This window comes from Lissotriton helveticus, chromosome 4_1 (assembly GCF_964261635.1).
Source record: "Lissotriton helveticus chromosome 4_1, aLisHel1.1, whole genome shotgun sequence".
In the NCBI taxonomy this organism is placed as follows: domain Eukaryota; kingdom Metazoa; phylum Chordata; class Amphibia; order Caudata; family Salamandridae; genus Lissotriton; species Lissotriton helveticus.
This window is the reverse complement of record NC_136063.1, coordinates 1,671,813,795-1,671,839,260: the sequence shown is the minus strand read 5'-3', so window position 1 is coordinate 1,671,839,260 and position 25,466 is coordinate 1,671,813,795. Positions and strand designations below refer to the sequence as shown.

General features: G+C 34.1%; 21 non-coding genes across 21 annotated transcripts; 10 read left to right on the top strand and 11 right to left on the bottom strand.

The window, feature by feature from the left end:
* Positions 1 to 137: 137 nt before the first annotated feature.
* Positions 138 to 209, bottom strand: TRNAQ-UUG (transfer RNA glutamine (anticodon UUG)). The gene has a single exon. It is a non-coding gene; the product is annotated as a tRNA-Gln (tRNA).
* A 1,550-nt stretch (positions 210 to 1,759) lies between these two features.
* Positions 1,760 to 1,831, top strand: TRNAQ-CUG (transfer RNA glutamine (anticodon CUG)). Its single transcript has one exon. It is a non-coding gene; the product is annotated as a tRNA-Gln (tRNA).
* An 826-nt stretch (positions 1,832 to 2,657) lies between these two features.
* TRNAQ-UUG (transfer RNA glutamine (anticodon UUG)) lies at positions 2,658 to 2,729 on the bottom strand. Its single transcript has one exon. It is a non-coding gene; the product is annotated as a tRNA-Gln (tRNA).
* A 1,550-nt stretch (positions 2,730 to 4,279) lies between these two features.
* Positions 4,280 to 4,351, top strand: TRNAQ-CUG (transfer RNA glutamine (anticodon CUG)). Its single transcript has one exon. It is a non-coding gene; the product is annotated as a tRNA-Gln (tRNA).
* Positions 4,352 to 5,177: 826 nt separating this feature from the next.
* Positions 5,178 to 5,249, bottom strand: TRNAQ-UUG (transfer RNA glutamine (anticodon UUG)). Its single transcript has one exon. It is a non-coding gene; the product is annotated as a tRNA-Gln (tRNA).
* Positions 5,250 to 6,799: 1,550 nt separating this feature from the next.
* On the top strand, positions 6,800 to 6,871 carry TRNAQ-CUG (transfer RNA glutamine (anticodon CUG)). Its single transcript has one exon. It is a non-coding gene; the product is annotated as a tRNA-Gln (tRNA).
* Positions 6,872 to 7,697: 826 nt separating this feature from the next.
* Positions 7,698 to 7,769, bottom strand: TRNAQ-UUG (transfer RNA glutamine (anticodon UUG)). The gene has a single exon. It is a non-coding gene; the product is annotated as a tRNA-Gln (tRNA).
* Positions 7,770 to 9,319: 1,550 nt separating this feature from the next.
* TRNAQ-CUG (transfer RNA glutamine (anticodon CUG)) lies at positions 9,320 to 9,391 on the top strand. Its single transcript has one exon. It is a non-coding gene; the product is annotated as a tRNA-Gln (tRNA).
* An 826-nt stretch (positions 9,392 to 10,217) lies between these two features.
* Positions 10,218 to 10,289, bottom strand: TRNAQ-UUG (transfer RNA glutamine (anticodon UUG)). Its single transcript has one exon. It is a non-coding gene; the product is annotated as a tRNA-Gln (tRNA).
* A 1,550-nt stretch (positions 10,290 to 11,839) lies between these two features.
* TRNAQ-CUG (transfer RNA glutamine (anticodon CUG)) lies at positions 11,840 to 11,911 on the top strand. Its single transcript has one exon. It is a non-coding gene; the product is annotated as a tRNA-Gln (tRNA).
* Positions 11,912 to 12,737: 826 nt separating this feature from the next.
* Positions 12,738 to 12,809, bottom strand: TRNAQ-UUG (transfer RNA glutamine (anticodon UUG)). The gene has a single exon. It is a non-coding gene; the product is annotated as a tRNA-Gln (tRNA).
* A 1,550-nt stretch (positions 12,810 to 14,359) lies between these two features.
* TRNAQ-CUG (transfer RNA glutamine (anticodon CUG)) lies at positions 14,360 to 14,431 on the top strand. Its single transcript has one exon. It is a non-coding gene; the product is annotated as a tRNA-Gln (tRNA).
* An 826-nt stretch (positions 14,432 to 15,257) lies between these two features.
* On the bottom strand, positions 15,258 to 15,329 carry TRNAQ-UUG (transfer RNA glutamine (anticodon UUG)). Its single transcript has one exon. It is a non-coding gene; the product is annotated as a tRNA-Gln (tRNA).
* Positions 15,330 to 16,879: 1,550 nt separating this feature from the next.
* Positions 16,880 to 16,951, top strand: TRNAQ-CUG (transfer RNA glutamine (anticodon CUG)). The gene has a single exon. It is a non-coding gene; the product is annotated as a tRNA-Gln (tRNA).
* Positions 16,952 to 17,777: 826 nt separating this feature from the next.
* TRNAQ-UUG (transfer RNA glutamine (anticodon UUG)) lies at positions 17,778 to 17,849 on the bottom strand. Its single transcript has one exon. It is a non-coding gene; the product is annotated as a tRNA-Gln (tRNA).
* Positions 17,850 to 19,398: 1,549 nt separating this feature from the next.
* On the top strand, positions 19,399 to 19,470 carry TRNAQ-CUG (transfer RNA glutamine (anticodon CUG)). Its single transcript has one exon. It is a non-coding gene; the product is annotated as a tRNA-Gln (tRNA).
* Positions 19,471 to 20,296: 826 nt separating this feature from the next.
* Positions 20,297 to 20,368, bottom strand: TRNAQ-UUG (transfer RNA glutamine (anticodon UUG)). The gene has a single exon. It is a non-coding gene; the product is annotated as a tRNA-Gln (tRNA).
* Positions 20,369 to 21,918: 1,550 nt separating this feature from the next.
* On the top strand, positions 21,919 to 21,990 carry TRNAQ-CUG (transfer RNA glutamine (anticodon CUG)). Its single transcript has one exon. It is a non-coding gene; the product is annotated as a tRNA-Gln (tRNA).
* Positions 21,991 to 22,816: 826 nt separating this feature from the next.
* On the bottom strand, positions 22,817 to 22,888 carry TRNAQ-UUG (transfer RNA glutamine (anticodon UUG)). Its single transcript has one exon. It is a non-coding gene; the product is annotated as a tRNA-Gln (tRNA).
* Positions 22,889 to 24,438: 1,550 nt separating this feature from the next.
* On the top strand, positions 24,439 to 24,510 carry TRNAQ-CUG (transfer RNA glutamine (anticodon CUG)). Its single transcript has one exon. It is a non-coding gene; the product is annotated as a tRNA-Gln (tRNA).
* An 826-nt stretch (positions 24,511 to 25,336) lies between these two features.
* Positions 25,337 to 25,408, bottom strand: TRNAQ-UUG (transfer RNA glutamine (anticodon UUG)). The gene has a single exon. It is a non-coding gene; the product is annotated as a tRNA-Gln (tRNA).
* Positions 25,409 to 25,466: the final 58 nt, after the last annotated feature.

Here is a 25,466-nt window from a genome sequence, read left to right as displayed (position 1 = left end):
AAAGTTCTATCATTTGCTCACATCGAATAGACTTTCAGAATACAATCAATAAATTAATGTTTCACTCTACCCGTGTTAGATTTGTGATATTTATGAATACACTTGACAGAAAAAGATTTGATCAACAGTCATGAAAGTGGTCCCACCGAGATTTGAACTCGGATCCTTGGATTCAAAGTCCAAAGCGCTAACCATTACACCATGGAAGCTCCCATGTGACAAGGGAGCAAATTGCTGCAGCAATGTGAACATTTCAAAGTTTTTAATGTTCTACAGTCAAAGACCAACAGAATGTTATTACTTTTCTATTCTGTTCAACTTTTGCATATTGAACTATGTTAGGGAAGGATGTTGCCCAGAGGACTCAAGTAACGCTATCACTCTGTTGAACAGTACTTTTTATGTGAGATACGATTTTGCAATAAAATATAAGATTCCCCCGTGAATGCAATCTCTTCTCTCAAAATGAAAAGCTCAACCTGGTACAGGTGGTTTGATGGTATCATGCTTAGCACTCTAGACTCTGAAAACCGGGATCTGAGTACAAATCACAGTGGGACTTATCTAAACTTTACGATTTTCTTTTTCCATTCAGTTCTTAGAATTATTAATTGGAAAAACATCTCATTTACTTATAAACTTGTACATATCCACTTTACACATATGTATCTCCCTATATCTTGCTATATGTCTCTGTATATTTATAGGACAACATAAACACATACATTATAAAAATGCATATAATTAGTAGAGGTGAAAATAATGAAAAGTTGTTGCTTCTCCACATTTGAAACATGAGCTTCTTCTCCTTACTCTTCTATATGTCATGAAATTGAGATAGTCACTTTTTACTCAATTTTGATCTAACAATATAGTTGATTTATACAAAGCATATCATATGATTTGTGAATAATCTTAAAAGAGAAAATTAGATCAGTACCTGTGAGGCCTCCAAGCAAAAGCTTATGTTTCACGATTGCAGATCGACTGTTGAAAATCAGCATGAAAAACGTTTTATTTCACAATTTCCATACTAATATACAAAAACATTTGTACTATCTGAATGATACCGTCATTGTGGTTCTCTAGGTTTGATTTAAGAACACTTCTCTTTCAAAATGTGCTAAATTCGCCTTATCAATAGCGCAGAAAGCTTCAAAAAGGGATGCTGGGAATCAGGCCTCTGAAATGCATTTCAGAAAAACAGGATAGGATTTCTTAATGTCACACTATTTTGTGTAGGAATGTGATGTAAACGTATTATAATGTTTGTATTTCTGTAACTTGTTCAAGCTGATGGACGTTTTGAAAGGAATCAATAATTGTCTCTTTCAACCTACTGGTGTTGGATTTGAGCTATCAATAAACAAAGGTGACAGAAATAGAAAAGGTCAAGAGTAATAAAATAGTACCCCCAAGATTTGGACTGGTACCTTTGCATGCAAAGTCCAACGTGCCAATCATTGCTCTTTGGCGCAGCCCATGTGAGAGACAAAGAAATGGGTGTATTAGTTTGGAAATGTAAAATGTTTTAATATGTTACCGTCAAAGATGATCATTATGATATAACTTGCCTATCCTGATAAACGTTTGCATATTTAACACTGTTAAGGAGAATGTATCTGAACAGAATCAAATCACATTATAGCTCTTTACACTATGAGCATTCAACAGAGATATCGTTTCATCAATGTAAGAAATGCCCCCGCACTAATGCGCTCTCTTTTGTCTCAATGGAAAAAGGACTCATGTATGGGAGGGTTCCATGGTGTAATGGTTAGCACTCTGGACTCTGAATCCAGCGATCCGAGTTCAAATCTCGGTGGGACCTGCTTGAATTATGAGATTTACTATTTCACCCATTTCTTAGAATTTGGTCTTGGAAAAACATAACGTCAATGTTTTATACTGATACTTATCAACGTATAAGTATGCATCTATGTATACATAGCTATATCCGTCTAGATAGCGATAAGACTATATAAAGAAATCAATTATTCATAAACATATGTATTGAAGCTGAAAACTAAAAACTGTTGTTTCCCATCCACAATTTAAACGTTAGGTTCATTTCCTCTCTCATCTATATGACCAGTAATGAGATAGTTAATTTTTGCTGATTTCTTATATGACAACATGCTTGACTTACACAGTGCATTTAATTGTGAATTTCTTTGAAAGAGAAATTCAGATTATTACCTTTGACACGTCTTTCGAAAGATTTTACTTTATGGTTATGGATTTACTTTAGAAAATCAGAGTGTGAATATATGTGTGTCTGAATTTCACGATTGTTATTCAAAACGTCATGTCTTCTGTCCCCATAATACACAATTTGATTCCTCAAGTTTTGTTTTAATGAAGGATTTCCAATTAAAAAGTTCCATCTTCCCCTTATCAATAACAGTAAGATTTAAGAAAGTAATATCTTGCATCAGCCCCCTGTGATGAGTTTGAGAAAACAGAGTCAGCTCGCAAAATGTCTCATTATTTTGAGCCATTTAATTTCCATGTTTTCTAAAAGTTCTATCATTTGCTCACATCGAATAGACTTTCAGAATACAATCAATAAATTAATGTTTCACTCTACCCGTGTTAGATTTGTGATATTTATGAATACACTTGACAGAAAAAGATTTGATCAACAGTCATGAAAGTGGTCCCACCGAGATTTGAACTCGGATCCTTGGATTCAAAGTCCAAAGCGCTAACCATTACACCATGGAACCTCCCATGTGACAAGGGAGCAAATTGCTGCAGCAATGTGAACATTTCAAAGTTTTTAATGTTCTACAGTCAAAGACCAACAGAATGTTATTACTTTTCTATTCTGTTCAACTTTTGCATATTGAACTATGTTAGGGAAGGATGTTGCCCAGAGGACTCAAGTAACGCTATCACTCTGTTGAACAGTACTTTTTATGTGAGATACGATTTTGCAATAAAATATAAGATTCCCCCGTGAATGCAATCTCTTCTCTCAAAATGAAAAGCTCAACCTGGTACAGGTGGTTTGATGGTATCATGCTTAGCACTCTAGACTCTGAAAACCGGGATCTGAGTACAAATCACAGTGGGACTTATCTAAACTTTACGATTTTCTTTTTCCATTCAGTTCTTAGAATTATTAATTGGAAAAACATCTCATTTACTTATAAACTTGTACATATCCACTTTACACATATGTATCTCCCTATATCTTGCTATATGTCTCTGTATATTTATAGGACAACATAAACACATACATTATAAAAATGCATATAATTAGTAGAGGTGAAAATAATGAAAAGTTGTTGCTTCTCCACATTTGAAACATGAGCTTCTTCTCCTTACTCTTCTATATGTCATGAAATTGAGATAGTCACTTTTTACTCAATTTTGATCTAACAATATAGTTGATTTATACAAAGCATATCATATGATTTGTGAATAATCTTAAAAGAGAAAATTAGATCAGTACCTGTGAGGCCTCCAAGCAAAAGCTTATGTTTCACGATTGCAGATCGACTGTTGAAAATCAGCATGAAAAACGTTTTATTTCACAATTTCCATACTAATATACAAAAACATTTGTACTATCTGAATGATACCGTCATTGTGGTTCTCTAGGTTTGATTTAAGAACACTTCTCTTTCAAAATGTGCTAAATTCGCCTTATCAATAGCGCAGAAAGCTTCAAAAAGGGATGCTGGGAATCAGGCCTCTGAAATGCATTTCAGAAAAACAGGATAGGATTTCTTAATGTCACACTATTTTGTGTAGGAATGTGATGTAAACGTATTATAATGTTTGTATTTCTGGTACTTGTTCAAGCTGATGGACGTTTTGAAAGGAATCAATAATTGTCTCTTTCAACCTACTGGTGTTGGATTTGAGCTATCAATAAACAAAGGTGACAGAAATAGAAAAGGTCAAGAGTAATAAAATAGTACCCCCAAGATTTGGACTGGTACCTTTGCATGCAAAGTCCAACGTGCCAATCATTGCTCTTTGGCGCAGCCCATGTGAGAGACAAAGAAATGGGTGTATTAGTTTGGAAATGTAAAATGTTTTAATATGTTACAGTCAAAGATGATCATTATGATATAACTTGCCTATCCTGATAAACGTTTGCATATTTAACACTGTTAAGGAGAATGTATCTGAACAGAATCAAATCACATTATAGCTCTTTACACTATGAGCATTCAACAGAGATATCGTTTCATCAATGTAAGAAATGCCCCCGCACTAATGCGCTCTCTTTTGTCTCAATGGAAAAATGACTCATGTATGGGAGGGTTCCATGGTGTAATGGTTAGCACTCTAGACTCTGAATCCAGCGATCCGAGTTCAAATCTCGGTGGGACCTGCTTGAATTATGAGATTTACTATTTCACCCATTTCTTAGAATTTGGTCTTGGAAAAACATAACGTCAATGTTTTATACTGATACTTATCAACGTATAAGTATGCATCTATGTATACATAGCTATATCCGTCTAGATAGCGATAAGACTATATAAAGAAATCAATTATTCATAAACATATGTATTGAAGCTGAAAACTAAAAACTGTTGTTTCCCATCCACAATTTAAACGTTAGGTTCATTTCCTCTCTCATCTATATGACCAGTAATGAGATAGTTAATTTTTGCTGATTTCTTATATGACAACATGCTTGACTTACACAGTGCATTTAATTGTGAATTTCTTTGAAAGAGAAATTCAGATTATTACCTTTGACACGTCTTTCGAAAGATTTTACTTTATGGTTATGGATTTACTTTAGAAAATCAGAGTGTAAATATATGTGTGTCTGAATTTCACGATTGTTATTCAAAACGTCATATCTTCTGTCCCCATAATACACAATTTGATTCCTCAAGTTTTGTTTTAATGAAGGATTTCCAATTAAAAAGTTCCATCTTCCCCTTATCAATAACAGTAAGATTTAAGAAAGTAATATCTTGCATCAGCCCCCTGTGATGAGTTTGAGAAAACAGAGTCAGCTCGCAAAATGTCTCATTATTTTGAGCCATTTAATTTCCATGTTTTCTAAAAGTTCTATCATTTGCTCACATCGAATAGACTTTCAGAATACAATCAATAAATTAATGTTTCACTCTACCCGTGTTAGATTTGTGATATTTATGAATACACTTGACAGAAAAAGATTTGATCAACAGTCATGAAAGTGGTCCCACCGAGATTTGAACTCGGATCCTTGGATTCAAAGTCCAAAGCGCTAACCATTACACCATGGAACCTCCCATGTGACAAGGGAGCAAATTGCTGCAGCAATGTGAACATTTCAAAGTTTTTAATGTTCTACAGTCAAAGACCAACAGAATGTTATTACTTTTCTATTCTGTTCAACTTTTGCATATTGAACTATGTTAGGGAAGGATGTTGCCCAGAGGACTCAAGTAACGCTATCACTCTGTTGAACAGTACTTTTTATGTGAGATACGATTTTGCAATAAAATATAAGATTCCCCCGTGAATGCAATCTCTTCTCTCAAAATGAAAAGCTCAACCTGGTACAGGTGGTTTGATGGTATCATGCTTAGCACTCTAGACTCTGAAAACCGGGATCTGAGTACAAATCACAGTGGGACTTATCTAAACTTTACGATTTTCTTTTTCCATTCAGTTCTTAGAATTATTAATTGGAAAAACATCTCATTTACTTATAAACTTGTACATATCCACTTTACACGTATGTATCTCCCTATATCTTGCTATATGTCTCTGTATATTTATAGGACAACATAAACACATACATTATAAAAATGCATATAATTAGTAGAGGTGAAAATAATGAAAAGTTGTTGCTTCTCCACATTTGAAACATGAGCTTCTTCTCCTTACTCTTCTATATGTCATGAAATTGAGATAGTCACTTTTTACTCACTTTTGATCTAACAATATAGTTGATTTATACAAAGCATATCATATGATTTGTGAATAATCTTAAAAGAGAAAATTAGATCAGTACCTGTGAGGCCTCCAAGCAAAAGCTTATGTTTCACGATTGCAGATCGACTGTTGAAAATCAGCATGAAAAACGTTTTATTTCACAATTTCCATACTAATATACAAAAACATTTGTACTATCTGAATGATACCGTCATTGTGGTTCTCTAGGTTTGATTTAAGAACACTTCTCTTTCAAAATGTGCTAAATTCGCCTTATCAATAGCGCAGAAAGCTTCAAAAAGGGATGCTGGGAATCAGGCCTCTGAAATGCATTTCAGAAAAACAGGATAGGATTTCTTAATGTCACACTATTTTGTGTAGGAATGTGATGTAAACGTATTATAATGTTTGTATTTCTGGTACTTGTTCAAGCTGATGGACGTTTTGAAAGGAATCAATAATTGTCTCTTTCAACCTACTGGTGTTGGATTTGAGCTATCAATAAACAAAGGTGACAGAAATAGAAAAGGTCAAGAGTAATAAAATAGTACCCCCAAGATTTGGACTGGTACCTTTGCATGCAAAGTCCAACGTGCCAATCATTGCTCTTTGGCGCAGCCCATGTGAGAGACAAAGAAATGGGTGTATTAGTTTGGAAATGTAAAATGTTTTAATATGTTACAGTCAAAGATGATCATTATGATATAACTTGCCTATCCTGATAAACGTTTGCATATTTAACACTGTTAAGGAGAATGTATCTGAACAGAATCAAATCACATTATAGCTCTTTACACTATGAGCATTCAACAGAGATATCGTTTCATCAATGTAAGAAATGCCCCCGCACTAATGCGCTCTCTTTTGTCTCAATGGAAAAATGACTCATGTATGGGAGGGTTCCATGGTGTAATGGTTAGCACTCTAGACTCTGAATCCAGCGATCCGAGTTCAAATCTCGGTGGGACCTGCTTGAATTATGAGATTTACTATTTCACCCATTTCTTAGAATTTGGTCTTGGAAAAACATAACGTCAATGTTTTATACTGATACTTATCAACGTATAAGTATGCATCTATGTATACATAGCTATATCCGTCTAGATAGCGATAAGACTATATAAAGAAATCAATTATTCATAAACATATGTATTGAAGCTGAAAACTAAAAACTGTTGTTTCCCATCCACAATTTAAACGTTAGGTTCATTTCCTCTCTCATCTATATGACCAGTAATGAGATAGTTAATTTTTGCTGATTTCTTATATGACAACATGCTTGACTTACACAGTGCATTTAATTGTGAATTTCTTTGAAAGAGAAATTCAGATTATTACCTTTGACACGTCTTTCGAAAGATTTTACTTTATGGTTATGGATTTACTTTAGAAAATCAGAGTGTAAATATATGTGTGTCTGAATTTCACGATTGTTATTCAAAACGTCATATCTTCTGTCCCCATAATACACAATTTGATTCCTCAAGTTTTGTTTTAATGAAGGATTTCCAATTAAAAAGTTCCATCTTCCCCTTATCAATAACAGTAAGATTTAAGAAAGTAATATCTTGCATCAGCCCCCTGTGATGAGTTTGAGAAAACAGAGTCAGCTCGCAAAATGTCTCATTATTTTGAGCCATTTAATTTCCATGTTTTCTAAAAGTTCTATCATTTGCTCACATCGAATAGACTTTCAGAATACAATCAATAAATTAATGTTTCACTCTACCCGTGTTAGATTTGTGATATTTATGAATACACTTGACAGAAAAAGATTTGATCAACAGTCATGAAAGTGGTCCCACCGAGATTTGAACTCGGATCCTTGGATTCAAAGTCCAAAGCGCTAACCATTACACCATGGAACCTCCCATGTGACAAGGGAGCAAATTGCTGCAGCAATGTGAACATTTCAAAGTTTTTAATGTTCTACAGTCAAAGACCAACAGAATGTTATTACTTTTCTATTCTGTTCAACTTTTGCATATTGAACTATGTTAGGGAAGGATGTTGCCCAGAGGACTCAAGTAACGCTATCACTCTGTTGAACAGTACTTTTTATGTGAGATACGATTTTGCAATAAAATATAAGATTCCCCCGTGAATGCAATCTCTTCTCTCAAAATGAAAAGCTCAACCTGGTACAGGTGGTTTGATGGTATCATGCTTAGCACTCTAGACTCTGAAAACCGGGATCTGAGTACAAATCACAGTGGGACTTATCTAAACTTTACGATTTTCTTTTTCCATTCAGTTCTTAGAATTATTAATTGGAAAAACATCTCATTTACTTATAAACTTGTACATATCCACTTTACACGTATGTATCTCCCTATATCTTGCTATATGTCTCTGTATATTTATAGGACAACATAAACACATACATTATAAAAATGCATATAATTAGTAGAGGTGAAAATAATGAAAAGTTGTTGCTTCTCCACATTTGAAACATGAGCTTCTTCTCCTTACTCTTCTATATGTCATGAAATTGAGATAGTCACTTTTTACTCACTTTTGATCTAACAATATAGTTGATTTATACAAAGCATATCATATGATTTGTGAATAATCTTAAAAGAGAAAATTAGATCAGTACCTGTGAGGCCTCCAAGCAAAAGCTTATGTTTCACGATTGCAGATCGACTGTTGAAAATCAGCATGAAAAACGTTTTATTTCACAATTTCCATACTAATATACAAAAACATTTGTACTATCTGAATGATACCGTCATTGTGGTTCTCTAGGTTTGATTTAAGAACACTTCTCTTTCAAAATGTGCTAAATTCGCCTTATCAATAGCGCAGAAAGCTTCAAAAAGGGATGCTGGGAATCAGGCCTCTGAAATGCATTTCAGAAAAACAGGATAGGATTTCTTAATGTCACACTATTTTGTGTAGGAATGTGATGTAAACGTATTATAATGTTTGTATTTCTGGTACTTGTTCAAGCTGATGGACGTTTTGAAAGGAATCAATAATTGTCTCTTTCAACCTACTGGTGTTGGATTTGAGCTATCAATAAACAAAGGTGACAGAAATAGAAAAGGTCAAGAGTAATAAAATAGTACCCCCAAGATTTGGACTGGTACCTTTGCATGCAAAGTCCAACGTGCCAATCATTGCTCTTTGGCGCAGCCCATGTGAGAGACAAAGAAATGGGTGTATTAGTTTGGAAATGTAAAATGTTTTAATATGTTACAGTCAAAGATGATCATTATGATATAACTTGCCTATCCTGATAAACGTTTGCATATTTAACACTGTTAAGGAGAATGTATCTGAACAGAATCAAATCACATTATAGCTCTTTACACTATGAGCATTCAACAGAGATATCGTTTCATCAATGTAAGAAATGCCCCCGCACTAATGCGCTCTCTTTTGTCTCAATGGAAAAATGACTCATGTATGGGAGGGTTCCATGGTGTAATGGTTAGCACTCTAGACTCTGAATCCAGCGATCCGAGTTCAAATCTCGGTGGGACCTGCTTGAATTATGAGATTTACTATTTCACCCATTTCTTAGAATTTGGTCTTGGAAAAACATAACGTCAATGTTTTATACTGATACTTATCAACGTATAAGTATGCATCTATGTATACATAGCTATATCCGTCTAGATAGCGATAAGACTATATAAAGAAATCAATTATTCATAAACATATGTATTGAAGCTGAAAACTAAAAACTGTTGTTTCCCATCCACAATTTAAACGTTAGGTTCATTTCCTCTCTCATCTATATGACCAGTAATGAGATAGTTAATTTTTGCTGATTTCTTATATGACAACATGCTTGACTTACACAGTGCATTTAATTGTGAATTTCTTTGAAAGAGAAATTCAGATTATTACCTTTGACACGTCTTTCGAAAGATTTTACTTTATGGTTATGGATTTACTTTAGAAAATCAGAGTGTAAATATATGTGTGTCTGAATTTCACGATTGTTATTCAAAACGTCATATCTTCTGTCCCCATAATACACAATTTGATTCCTCAAGTTTTGTTTTAATGAAGGATTTCCAATTAAAAAGTTCCATCTTCCCCTTATCAATAACAGTAAGATTTAAGAAAGTAATATCTTGCATCAGCCCCCTGTGATGAGTTTGAGAAAACAGAGTCAGCTCGCAAAATGTCTCATTATTTTGAGCCATTTAATTTCCATGTTTTCTAAAAGTTCTATCATTTGCTCACATCGAATAGACTTTCAGAATACAATCAATAAATTAATGTTTCACTCTACCCGTGTTAGATTTGTGATATTTATGAATACACTTGACAGAAAAAGCTTTGATCAACAGTCATGAAAGTGGTCCCACCGAGATTTGAACTCGGATCCTTGGATTCAAAGTCCAAAGCGCTAACCATTACACCATGGAACCTCCCATGTGACAAGGGAGCAAATTGCTGCAGCAATGTGAACATTTCAAAGTTTTTAATGTTCTACAGTCAAAGACCAACAGAATGTTATTACTTTTCTATTCTGTTCAACTTTTGCATATTGAACTATGTTAGGGAAGGATGTTGCCCAGAGGACTCAAGTAACGCTATCACTCTGTTGAACAGTACTTTTTATGTGAGATACGATTTTGCAATAAAATATAAGATTCCCCCGTGAATGCAATCTCTTCTCTCAAAATGAAAAGCTCAACCTGGTACAGGTGGTTTGATGGTATCATGCTTAGCACTCTAGACTCTGAAAACCGGGATCTGAGTACAAATCACAGTGGGACTTATCTAAACTTTACGATTTTCTTTTTCCATTCAGTTCTTAGAATTATTAATTGGAAAAACATCTCATTTACTTATAAACTTGTACATATCCACTTTACACGTATGTATCTCCCTATATCTTGCTATATGTCTCTGTATATTTATAGGACAACATAAACACATACATTATAAAAATGCATATAATTAGTAGAGGTGAAAATAATGAAAAGTTGTTGCTTCTCCACATTTGAAACATGAGCTTCTTCTCCTTACTCTTCTATATGTCATGAAATTGAGATAGTCACTTTTTACTCACTTTTGATCTAACAATATAGTTGATTTATACAAAGCATATCATATGATTTGTGAATAATCTTAAAAGAGAAAATTAGATCAGTACCTGTGAGGCCTCCAAGCAAAAGCTTATGTTTCACGATTGCAGATCGACTGTTGAAAATCAGCATGAAAAACGTTTTATTTCACAATTTCCATACTAATATACAAAAACATTTGTACTATCTGAATGATACCGTCATTGTGGTTCTCTAGGTTTGATTTAAGAACACTTCTCTTTCAAAATGTGCTAAATTCGCCTTATCAATAGCGCAGAAAGCTTCAAAAAGGGATGCTGGGAATCAGGCCTCTGAAATGCATTTCAGAAAAACAGGATAGGATTTCTTAATGTCACACTATTTTGTGTAGGAATGTGATGTAAACGTATTATAATGTTTGTATTTCTGGTACTTGTTCAAGCTGATGGACGTTTTGAAAGGAATCAATAATTGTCTCTTTCAACCTACTGGTGTTGGATTTGAGCTATCAATAAACAAAGGTGACAGAAATAGAAAAGGTCAAGAGTAATAAAATAGTACCCCCAAGATTTGGACTGGTACCTTTGCATGCAAAGTCCAACGTGCCAATCATTGCTCTTTGGCGCAGCCCATGTGAGAGACAAAGAAATGGGTGTATTAGTTTGGAAATGTAAAATGTTTTAATATGTTACAGTCAAAGATGATCATTATGATATAACTTGCCTATCCTGATAAACGTTTGCATATTTAACACTGTTAAGGAGAATGTATCTGAACAGAATCAAATCACATTATAGCTCTTTACACTATGAGCATTCAACAGAGATATTGTTTCATCAATGTAAGAAATGCCCCCGCACTAATGCGCTCTCTTTTGTCTCAATGGAAAAATGACTCATGTATTGGAGGGTTCCATGGTGTAATGGTTAGCACTCTGGACTCTGAATCCAGCGATCCGAGTTCAAATCTCGGTGGGACCTGCTTGAATTATGAGATTTACTATTTCACCCATTTCTTAGAATTTGGTCTTGGAAAAACATAACGTCAATGTTTTATACTGATACTTATCAACGTATAAGTATGCATCTATGTATACATAGCTATATCCGTCTAGATAGCGATAAGACTATATACAGAAATCAATTATTCATAAACATATGTATTGAAGCTGAAAACTAAAAACTGTTGTTTCCCATCCACAATTTAAACGTTAGGTTCATTTCCTCTCTCATCTATATGACCAGTAATGAGATAGTTAATTTTTGCTGATTTCTTATATGACAACATGCTTGACTTACACAGTGCATTTAATTGTGAATTTCTTTGAAAGAGAAATTCAGATTATTACCTTTGACACGTCTTTCGAAAGATTTTACTTTATGGTTATGGAATTACTTTAGAAAATCAGAGTGTAAATATATGTGTGTCTGAATTTCACGATTGTTATTCAAAACGTCATATCTTCTGTCCCCATAATACACAATTTGATTCCTCAAGTTTTGTTTTAATGAAGGATTTCCAATTAAAAAGTTCCATCTTCCCCTTATCAATAACAGTAAGATTTAAGAAAGTAATATCTTGCATCAGCCCCCTGTGATGAGTTTGAGAAAACAGAGTCAGCTCGCAAAATGTCTCATTATTTTGAGCCATTTAATTTCCATGTTTTCTAAAAGTTCTATCATTTGCTCACATCGAATAGACTTTCAGAATACAATCAATAAATTAATGTTTCACTCTACCCGTGTTAGATTTGTGATATTTATGAATACACTTGACAGAAAAAGATTTGATCAACAGTCATGAAAGTGGTCCCACCGAGATTTGAACTCGGATCCTTGGATTCAAAGTCCAAAGCGCTAACCATTACACCATGGAACCTCCCATGTGACAAGGGAGCAAATTGCTGCAGCAATGTGAACATTTCAAAGTTTTTAATGTTCTACAGTCAAAGACCAACAGAATGTTATTACTTTTCTATTCTGTTCAACTTTTGCATATTGAACTATGTTAGGGAAGGATGTTGCCCAGAGGACTCAAGTAACGCTATCACTCTGTTGAACAGTACTTTTTATGTGAGATACGATTTTGCAATAAAATATAAGATTCCCCCGTGAATGCAATCTCTTCTCTCAAAATGAAAAGCTCAACCTGGTACAGGTGGTTTGATGGTATCATGCTTAGCACTCTAGACTCTGAAAACCGGGATCTGAGTACAAATCACAGTGGGACTTATCTAAACTTTACGATTTTCTTTTTCCATTCAGTTCTTAGAATTATTAATTGGAAAAACATCTCATTTACTTATAAACTTGTACATATCCACTTTACACATATGTATCTCCCTATATCTTGCTATATGTCTCTGTATATTTATAGGACAACATAAACACATACATTATAAAAATGCATATAATTAGTAGAGGTGAAAATAATGAAAAGTTGTTGCTTCTCCACATTTGAAACATGAGCTTCTTCTCCTTACTCTTCTATATGTCATGAAATTGAGATAGTCACTTTTTACTCACTTTTGATCTAACAATATAGTTGATTTATACAAAGCATATCATATGATTTGTGAATAATCTTAAAAGAGAAAATTAGATCAGTACCCGTGAGGCCTCCAAGCAAAAGCTTATGTTTCACGATTGCAGATCGACTGTTGAAAATCAGCATGAAAAACGTTTTATTTCACAATTTCCATACTAATATACAAAAACATTTGTACTATCTGAATGATACCGTCATTGTGGTTCTCTAGGTTTGATTTAAGAACACTTCTCTTTCAAAATGTGCTAAATTCGCCTTATCAATAGCGCAGAAAGCTTCAAAAAGGGATGCTGGGAATCAGGCCTCTGAAATGCATTTCAGAAAAACAGGATAGGATTTCTTAATGTCACACTATTTTGTGTAGGAATGTGATGTAAACGTATTATAATGTTTGTATTTCTGGTACTTGTTCAAGCTGATGGACGTTTTGAAAGGAATCAATAATTGTCTCTTTCAACCTACTGGTGTTGGATTTGAGCTATCAATAAACAAAGGTGACAGAAATAGAAAAGGTCAAGAGTAATAAAATAGTACCCCCAAGATTTGGACTGGTACCTTTGCATGCAAAGTCCAACGTGCCAATCATTGCTCTTTGGCGCAGCCCATGTGAGAGACAAAGAAATGGGTGTATTAGTTTGGAAATGTAAAATGTTTTAATATGTTACAGTCAAAGATGATCATTATGATATAACTTGCCTATCCTGATAAACGTTTGCATATTTAACACTGTTAAGGAGAATGTATCTGAACAGAATCAAATCACATTATAGCTCTTTACACTATGAGCATTCAACAGAGATATCGTTTCATCAATGTAAGAAATGCCCCCGCACTAATGCGCTCTCTTTTGTCTCAATGGAAAAATGACTCATGTATGGGAGGGTTCCATGGTGTAATGGTTAGCACTCTGGACTCTGAATCCAGCGATCTGAGTTCAAATCTCGGTGGGACCTGCTTGAATTATGAGATTTACTATTTCACCCATTTCTTAGAATTTGGTCTTGGAAAAACATAACGTCAATGTTTTATACTGATACTTATCAACGTATAAGTATGCATCTATGTATACATAGCTATATCCGTCTAGATAGCGATAAGACTATATAAAGAAATCAATTATTCATAAACATATGTATTGAAGCTGAAAACTAAAAACTGTTGTTTCCCATCCACAATTTAAACGTTAGGTTCATTTCCTCTCTCATCTATATGACCAGTAATGAGATAGTTAATTTTTGCTGATTTCTTATATGACAACATGCTTGACTTACACAGTGCATTTAATTGTGAATTTCTTTGAAAGAGAAATTCAGATTATTACCTTTGACACGTCTTTCGAAAGATTTTACTTTATGGTTATGGATTTACTTTAGAAAATCAGAGTGTAAATATATGTGTGTCTGAATTTCACGATTGTTATTCAAAACGTCATATCTTCTGTCCCCATAATACACAATTTGATTCCTCAAGTTTTGTTTTAATGAAGGATTTCCAATTAAAAAGTTCCATCTTCCCCTTATCAATAACAGTAAGATTTAAGAAAGTAATATCTTGCATCAGCCCCCTGTGATGAGTTTGAGAAAACAGAGTCAGCTCGCAAAATGTCTCATTATTTTGAGCCATTTAATTTCCATGTTTTCTAAAAGTTCTATCATTTGCTCACATCGAATAGACTTTCAGAATACAATCAATAAATTAATGTTTCACTCTACCCGTGTTAGATTTGTGATATTTATGAATACACTTGACAGAAAAAGATTTGATCAACAGTCATGAAAGTGGTCCCACCGAGATTTGAACTCGGATCCTTGGATTCAAAGTCCAAAGCGCTAACCATTACACCATGGAACCTCCCATGTGACAAGGGAGCAAATTGCTGCAGCAATGTGAACATTTCAAAGTTTTTAATGTTCTACAGTCAAAGACCAACAGAATGTTATTACTTTTCTATTCTGTTCAACTTTTGCATATTGAACTATGTTAGGGAAGGATGTTGCCCAGAGGACTCAAGTAACGCTATCACTCTGTTGAACAGTACTTTTTATGTGAGATACGATTTTGCAATAAAATATAAGATTCCCCCGTGAATGCAATCTCTTCTCTCAAAATGAAAAGCTCAACCTGGTACAGGTGGTTTGATGGTATCATGCTTAGCACTCTAGACTCTGAAAACCGGGATCTGAGTACAAATCACAGTGGGACTTATCTAAACTTTACGATTTTCTTTTTCCATTCAGTTCTTAGAATTATTAATTGGAAAAACATCTCATTTACTTATAAACTTGTACATATCCACTTTACACGTATGTATCTCCCTATATCTTGCTATATGTCTCTGCATATTTATAGGACAACATAAACACATACATTATAAAAATGCATATAATTAGTAGAGGTGAAAATAATGAAAAGTTGTTGCTTCTCCACATTTGAAACATGAGCTTCTTCTCCTTACTCTTCTATATGTCATGAAATTGAGATAGTCACTTTTTACTCAATTTTGATCTAACAATATAGTTGATTTATACAAAGCATATCATATGATTTGTGAATAATCTTAAAAGAGAAAATTAGATCAGTACCTGTGAGGCCTCCAAGCAAAAGCTTATGTTTCACGATTGCAGATCGACTGTTGAAAATCAGCATGAAAAACGTTTTATTTCACAATTTCCATACTAATATACAAAAACATTTGTACTATCTGAATGATACCGTCATTGTGGTTCTCTAGGTTTGATTTAAGAACACTTCTCTTTCAAAATGTGCTAAATTCGCCTTATCAATAGCGCAGAAAGCTTCAAAAAGGGATGCTGGGAATCAGGCCTCTGAAATGCATTTCAGAAAAACAGGATAGGATTTCTTAATGTCACACTATTTTGTGTAGGAATGTGATGTAAACGTATTATAATGTTTGTATTTCTGGTACTTGTTCAAGCTGATGGACGTTTTGAAAGGAATCAATAATTGTCTCTTTCAACCTACTGGTGTTGGATTTGAGCTATCAATAAACAAAGGTGACAGAAATAGAAAAGGTCAAGAGTAATAAAATAGTACCCCCAAGATTTGGACTGGTACCTTTGCATGCAAAGTCCAACGTGCCAATCATTGCTCTTTGGCGCAGCCCATGTGAGAGACAAAGAAATGGGTGTATTAGTTTGGAAATGTAAAATGTTTTAATATGTTACAGTCAAAGATGATCATTATGATATAACTTGCCTATCCTGATAAACGTTTGCATATTTAACACTGTTAAGGAGAATGTATCTGAACAGAATCAAATCACATTATAGCTCTTTACACTATGAGCATTCAACAGAGATATCGTTTCATCAATGTAAGAAATGCCCCCGCACTAATGCGCTCTCTTTTGTCTCAATGGAAAAATGACTCATGTATGGGAGGGTTCCATGGTGTAATGGTTAGCACTCTGGACTCTGAATCCAGCGATCCGAGTTCAAATCTTGGTGGGACCTGCTTGAATTATGAGATTTACTATTTCACCCATTTCTTAGAATTTGGTCTTGGAAAAACATAACGTCAATGTTTTATACTGATACTTATCAACGTATAAGTATGCATCTATGTATACATAGCTATATCCGTCTAGATAGCGATAAGACTATATAAAGAAATCAATTATTCATAAACATATGTATTGAAGCTGAAAACTAAAAACTGTTGTTTCCCATCCACAATTTAAACGTTAGGTTCATTTCCTCTCTCATCTATATGACCAGTAATGAGATAGTTAATTTTTGCTGATTTCTTATATGACAACATGCTTGACTTACACAGTGCATTTAATTGTGAATTTCTTTGAAAGAGAAATTCAGATTATTACCTTTGACACGTCTTTCGAAAGATTTTACTTCATGGTTATGGATTTACTTTAGAAAATCAGAGTGTAAATATATGTGTGTCTGAATTTCACGATTGTTATTCAAAACGTCATATCTTCTGTCCCCATAATACACAATTTGATTCCTCAAGTTTTGTTTTAATGAAGGATTTCCAATTAAAAAGTTCCATCTTCCCCTTATCAATAACAGTAAGATTTAAGAAAGTAATATCTTGCATCAGCCCCCTGTGATGAGTTTGAGAAAACAGAGTCAGCTCGCAAAATGTCTCATTATTTTGAGCCATTTAATTTCCATGTTTTCTAAAAGTTCTATCATTTGCTCACATCGAATAGACTTTCAGAATACAATCAATAAATTAATGTTTCACTCTACCCGTGTTAGATTTGTGATATTTATGAATACACTTGACAGAAAAAGATTTGATCAACAGTCATGAAAGTGGTCCCACCGAGATTTGAACTCAGATCCTTGGATTCAAAGTCCAAAGTGCTAACCATTACACCATGGAACCTCCCATGAGACAAGGGAGCAAATTGCTGCAGCAATGTGAACATTTCAAAGTTTTTAATGTTCTACAGTCAAAGACCAACAGAATGTTATTACTTTTCTATTCTGTTCAACTTTTGCATATTGAACTATGTTAGGGAAGGATGTTGCCCAGAGGACTCAAGTAACGCTATCACTCTGTTGAACAGTACTTTTTATGTGAGATACGATTTTGCAATAAAATATAAGATTCCCCCGTGAATGCAAGCTCTTCTCTCAAAATGAAAAGCTCAACCTGGTACAGGTGGTTTGATGGTATCATGCTTAGCACTCTAGACTCTGAAAACCGGGATCTGAGTACAAATCACAGTGGGACTTATCTAAACTTTACGATTTTCTTTTCCATTCAGTTCTTAGAATTATTAATTGGAAAAACATCTCATTTACTTGTAAACTTGTACATATCCACTTTACACGTATGTATCTCCCTATATCTTGCTATATGTCTCTGTATATTTATAGGACAACATAAACACATACATTATAAAAATGCATATAATTAGTAGAGGTGAAAATAATGAAAAGTTGTTGCCTCTCCACATTTGAAACATGAGCTTCTTCTCCTTACTCTTCTATATGTCATGAAATTGAGATAGTCACTTTTTACTCAATTTTGATCTAACAATATAGTTGATTTATACAAAGCATATCATATGATTTGTGAATAATCTTAAAAGAGAAAATTAGATCAGTACCTGTGAGGCCTCCAAGCAAAAGCTTATGTTTCACGATTGCAGATCGACTGTTGAAAATCAGCATGAAAAACGTTTTATTTCACAATTTCCATACTAATATACAAAAACATTTGTACTATCTGAATGATACCGTCATTGTGGTTCTCTAGGTTTGATTTAAGAACACTTCTCTTTCAAAATGTGCTAAATTCGCCTTATCAATAGCGCAGAAAGCTTCAAAAAGGGATGCTGGGAATCAGGCCTCTGAAATGCATTTCAGAAAAACAGGATAGGATTTCTTAATGTCACACTATTTTGTGTAGGAATGTGATGTAAACGTATTATAATGTTTGTATTTCTGGTACTTGTTCAAGCTGATGGACGTTTTGAAAGGAATCAATAATTGTCTCTTTCAACCTACTGGTGTTGGATTTGAGCTATCAATAAACAAAGGTGACAGAAATAGAAAAGGTCAAGAGTAATAAAATAGTACCCCCAAGATTTGGACTGGTACCTTTGCATGCAAAGTCCAACGTGCCAATCATTGCTCTTTGGCGCAGCCCATGTGAGAGACAAAGAAATGGGTGTATTAGTTTGGAAATGTAAAATGTTTTAATATGTTACAGTCAAAGATGATCATTATGATATAACTTGCCTATCCTGATAAACGTTTGCATATTTAACACTGTTAAGGAGAATGTATCTGAACAGAATCAAATCACATTATAGCTCTTTACACTATGAGCATTCAACAGAGATATCGTTTCATCAATGTAAGAAATGCCCCCGCACTAATGCGCTCTCTTTTGTCTCAATGGAAAAATGACTCATGTATGGGAGGGTTCCATGGTGTAATGGTTAGCACTCTGGACTCTGAATCCAGCGATCCGAGTTCAAATCTTGGTGGGACCTGCTTGAATTATGAGATTTACTATTTCACCCATTTCTTAGAATTTGGTCTTGGAAAAACATAACGTCAATGTTTTATACTGATACTTATCAACGTATAAGTATGCATCTATGTATACATAGCTATATCCGTCTAGATAGCGATAAGACTATATAAAGAAATCAATTATTCATAAACATATGTATTGAAGCTGAAAACTAAAAACTGTTGTTTCCCATCCACAATTTAAACGTTAGGTTCATTTCCTCTCTCATCTATATGACCAGTAATGAGATAGTTAATTTTTGCTGATTTCTTATATGACAACATGCTTGACTTACACAGTGCATTTAATTGTGAATTTCTTTGAAAGAGAAATTCAGATTATTACCTTTGACACGTCTTTCGAAAGATTTTACTTCATGGTTATGGATTTACTTTAGAAAATCAGAGTGTAAATATATGTGTGTCTGAATTTCACGATTGTTATTCAAAACGTCATATCTTCTGTCCCCATAATACACAATTTGATTCCTCAAGTTTTGTTTTAATGAAGGATTTCCAATTAAAAAGTTCCATCTTCCCCTTATCAATAACAGTAAGATTTAAGAAAGTAATATCTTGCATCAGCCCCCTGTGATGAGTTTGAGAAAACAGAGTCAGCTCGCAAAATGTCTCATTATTTTGAGCCATTTAATTTCCATGTTTTCTAAAAGTTCTATCATTTGCTCACATCGAATAGACTTTCAGAATACAATCAATAAATTAATGTTTCACTCTACCCGTGTTAGATTTGTGATATTTATGAATACACTTGACAGAAAAAGATTTGATCAACAGTCATGAAAGTGGTCCCACCGAGATTTGAACTCAGATCCTTGGATTCAAAGTCCAAAGTGCTAACCATTACACCATGGAACCTCCCATGAGACAAGGGAGCAAATTGCTGCAGCAATGTGAACATTTCAAAGTTTTTAATGTTCTACAGTCAAAGACCAACAGAATGTTATTACTTTTCTATTCTGTTCAACTTTTGCATATTGAACTATGTTAGGGAAGGATGTTGCCCAGAGGACTCAAGTAACGCTATCACTCTGTTGAACAGTACTTTTTATGTGAGATACGATTTTGCAATAAAATATAAGATTCCCCCGTGAATGCAAGCTCTTCTCTCAAAATGAAAAGCTCAACCTGGTACAGGTGGTTTGATGGTATCATGCTTAGCACTCTAGACTCTGAAAACCGGGATCTGAGTACAAATCACAGTGGGACTTATCTAAACTTTACGATTTTCTTTTCCATTCAGTTCTTAGAATTATTAATTGGAAAAACATCTCATTTACTTGTAAACTTGTACATATCCACTTTACACGTATGTATCTCCCTATATCTTGCTATATGTCTCTGTATATTTATAGGACAACATAAACACATACATTATAAAAATGCATATAATTAGTAGAGGTGAAAATAATGAAAAGTTGTTGCCTCTCCACATTTGAAACATGAGCTTCTTCTCCTTACTCTTCTATATGTCATGAAATTGAGATAGTCACTTTTTACTCAATTTTGATCTAACAATATAGTTGATTTATACAAAGCATATCATATGATTTGTGAATAATCTTAAAAGAGAAAATTAGATCAGTACCTGTGAGGCCTCCAAGCAAAAGCTTATGTCTCACGATTGCAGATCGACTGTTGAAAATCAGCATGAAAAACGTTTTATTTCACAATTTCCATACTAATATACAAAAAACATTTGTACTATCTGAATGATACCGTCATTGTGGTTCTCTAGGTTTGATTTAAGAACACTTCTCTTTCAAAATGTGCTAAATTCGCCTTATCAATAGCGCAGAAAGCTTCAAAAAGGGATGCTGGGAATCAGGCCTCTGAAATGCATTTCAGAAAAACAGGATAGGATTTCTTAATGTCACACTATTTTGTGTAGGAATGTGATGTAAACGTATTATAATGTTTGTATTTCTGTAACTTGTTCAAGCTGATGGACGTTTTGAAAGGAATCAATAATTGTCTCTTTCAACCTACTGGTGTTGGATTTGAGCTATCAATAAACAAAGGTGACAGAAATAGAAAAGGTCAAGAGTAATAAAATAGTACCCCCAAGATTTGGACTGGTACCTTTGCATGCAAAGTCCAACGTGCCAATCATTGCTCTTTGGCGCAGCCCATGTGAGAGACAAAGAAATGGGTGTATTAGTTTGGAAATGTAAAATGTTTTAATATGTTACAGTCAAAGATGATCATTATGATATAACTTGCCTATCCTGATAAACGTTTGCATATTTAACACTGTTAAGGAGAATGTATCTGAACAGAATCAAATCACATTATAGCTCTTTACACTATGAGCATTCAACAGAGATATCGTTTCATCAATGTAAGAAATGCCCCCGCACTAATGCGCTCTCTTTTGTCTCAATGGAAAAATGACTCATGTATGGGAGGGTTCCATGGTGTAATGGTTAGCACTCTGGACTCTGAATCCAGCGATCCGAGTTCAAATCTCGGTGGGACCTGCTTGAATTATGAGATTTACTATTTCACCCATTTCTTAGAATTTGGTCTTGGAAAAACATAACGTCAATGTTTTATACTGATACTTATCAACGTATAAGTATGCATCTATGTATACATAGCTATATCCGTCTAGATAGCGATAAGACTATATAAAGAAATCAATTATTCATAAACATATGTATTGAAGCTGAAAACTAAAAACTGTTGTTTCCCATCCACAATTTAAACGTTAGGTTCATTTCCTCTCTCATCTATATGACCAGTAATGAGATAGTTAATTTTTGCTGATTTCTTATATGACAACATGCTTGACTTACACAGTGCATTTAATTGTGAATTTCTTTGAAAGAGAAATTCAGATTATTACCTTTGACACGTCTTTCGAAAGATTTTACTTTATGGTTATGGATTTACTTTAGAAAATCAGAGTGTAAATATATGTGTGTCTGAATTTCACGATTGTTATTCAAAACGTCATATCTTCTGTCCCCATAATACACAATTTGATTCCTCAAGTTTTGTTTTAATGAAGGATTTCCAATTAAAAAGTTCCATCTTCCCCTTATCAATAACAGTAAGATTTAAGAAAGTAATATCTTGCATCAGCCCCCTGTGATGAGTTTGAGAAAACAGAGTCAGCTCGCAAAATGTCTCATTATTTTGAGCCATTTAATTTCCATGTTTTCTAAAAGTTCTATCATTTGCTCACATCGAATAGACTTTCAGAATACAATCAATAAATTAATGTTTCACTCTACCCGTGTTAGATTTGTGATATTTATGAATACACTTGACAGAAAAAGATTTGATCAACAGTCATGAAAGTGGTCCCACCGAGATTTGAACTCGGATCCTTGGATTCAAAGTCCAAAGCGCTAACCATTACACCATGGAACCTCCCATGTGACAAGGGAGCAAATTGCTGCAGCAATGTGAACATTTCAAAGTTTTTAATGTTCTACAGTCAAAGACCAACAGAATGTTATTACTTTTCTATTCTGTTCAACTTTTGCATATTGAACTATGTTAGGGAAGGATGTTGCCCAGAGGACTCAAGTAACGCTATCACTCTGTTGAACAGTACTTTTTATGTGAGATACGATTTTGCAATAAAATATAAGATTCCCCCGTGAATGCAATCTCTTCTCTCAAAATGAAAAGCTCAACCTGGTACAGGTGGTTTGATGGTATCATGCTTAGCACTCTAGACTCTGAAAACCGGGATCTGAGTACAAATCACAGTGGGACTTATCTAAACTTTACGATTTTCTTTTTCCATTCAGTTCTTAGAATTATTAATTGGAAAAACATCTCATTTACTTATAAACTTGTACATATCCACTTTACACGTATGTATCTCCCTATATCTTGCTATATGTCTCTGCATATTTATAGGACAACATAAACACATACATTATAAAAATGCATATAATTAGTAGAGGTGAAAATAATGAAAAGTTGTTGCTTCTCCACATTTGAAACATGAGCTTCTTCTCCTTACTCTTCTATATGTCATGAAATTGAGATAGTCACTTTTTACTCAATTTTGATCTAACAATATAGTTGATTTATACAAAGCATATCATATGATTTGTGAATAATCTTAAAAGAGAAAATTAGATCAGTACCTGTGAGGCCTCCAAGCAAAAGCTTATGTTTCACGATTGCAGATCGACTGTTGAAAATCAGCATGAAAAACGTTTTATTTCACAATTTCCATACTAATATACAAAAACATTTGTACTATCTGAATGATACCGTCATTGTGGTTCTCTAGGTTTGATTTAAGAACACTTCTCTTTCAAAATGTGCTAAATTCGCCTTATCAATAGCGCAGAAAGCTTCAAAAAGGGATGCTGGGAATCAGGCCTCTGAAATGCATTTCAGAAAAACAGGATAGGATTTCTTAATGTCACACTATTTTGTGTAGGAATGTGATGTAAACGTATTATAATGTTTGTATTTCTGGTACTTGTTCAAGCTGATGGACGTTTTGAAAGGAATCAATAATTGTCTCTTTCAACCTACTGGTGTTGGATTTGAGCTATCAATAAACAAAGGTGACAGAAATAGAAAAGGTCAAGAGTAATAAAATAGTACCCCCAAGATTTGGACTGGTACCTTTGCATGCAAAGTCCAACGTGCCAATCATTGCTCTTTGGCGCAGCCCATGTGAGAGACAAAGAAATGGGTGTATTAGTTTGGAAATGTAAAATGTTTTAATATGTTACAGTCAAAGATGATCATTATGATATAACTTGCCTATCCTGATAAACGTTTGCATATTTAACACTGTTAAGGAGAATGTATCTGAACAGAATCAAATCACATTATAGCTCTTTACACTATGAGCATTCAACAGAGATATCGTTTCATCAATGTAAGAAATGCCCCCGCACTAATGCGCTCTCTTTTGTCTCAATGGAAAAATGACTCATGTATGGGAGGGTTCCATGGTGTAATGGTTAGCACTCTGGACTCTGAATCCAGCGATCCGAGTTCAAATCTTGGTGGGACCTGCTTGAATTATGAGATTTACTATTTCACCCATTTCTTAGAATTTGGTCTTGGAAAAACATAACGTCAATGTTTTATACTGATACTTATCAACGTATAAGTATGCATCTATGTATACATAGCTATATCCGTCTAGATAGCGATAAGACTATATAAAGAAATCAATTATTCATAAACATATGTATTGAAGCTGAAAACTAAAAACTGTTGTTTCCCATCCACAATTTAAACGTTAGGTTCATTTCCTCTCTCATCTATATGACCAGTAATGAGATAGTTAATTTTTGCTGATTTCTTATATGACAACATGCTTGACTTACACAGTGCATTTAATTGTGAATTTCTTTGAAAGAGAAATTCAGATTATTACCTTTGACACGTCTTTCGAAAGATTTTACTTCATGGTTATGGATTTACTTTAGAAAATCAGAGTGTAAATATATGTGTGTCTGAATTTCACGATTGTTATTCAAAACGTCATATCTTCTGTCCCCATAATACACAATTTGATTCCTCAAGTTTTGTTTTAATGAAGGATTTCCAATTAAAAAGTTCCATCTTCCCCTTATCAATAACAGTAAGATTTAAGAAAGTAATATCTTGCATCAGCCCCCTGTGATGAGTTTGAGAAAACAGAGTCAGCTCGCAAAATGTCTCATTATTTTGAGCCATTTAATTTCCATGTTTTCTAAAAGTTCTATCATTTGCTCACATCGAATAGACTTTCAGAATACAATCAATAAATTAATGTTTCACTCTACCCGTGTTAGATTTGTGATATTTATGAATACACTTGACAGAAAAAGATTTGATCAACAGTCATGAAAGTGGTCCCACCGAGATTTGAACTCGGATCCTTGGATTCAAAGTCCAAAGCGCTAACCATTACACCATGGAACCTCCCATGTGACAAGGGAGCAAATTGCTGCAGCAATGTGAACATTTCAAAGTTTTTAAT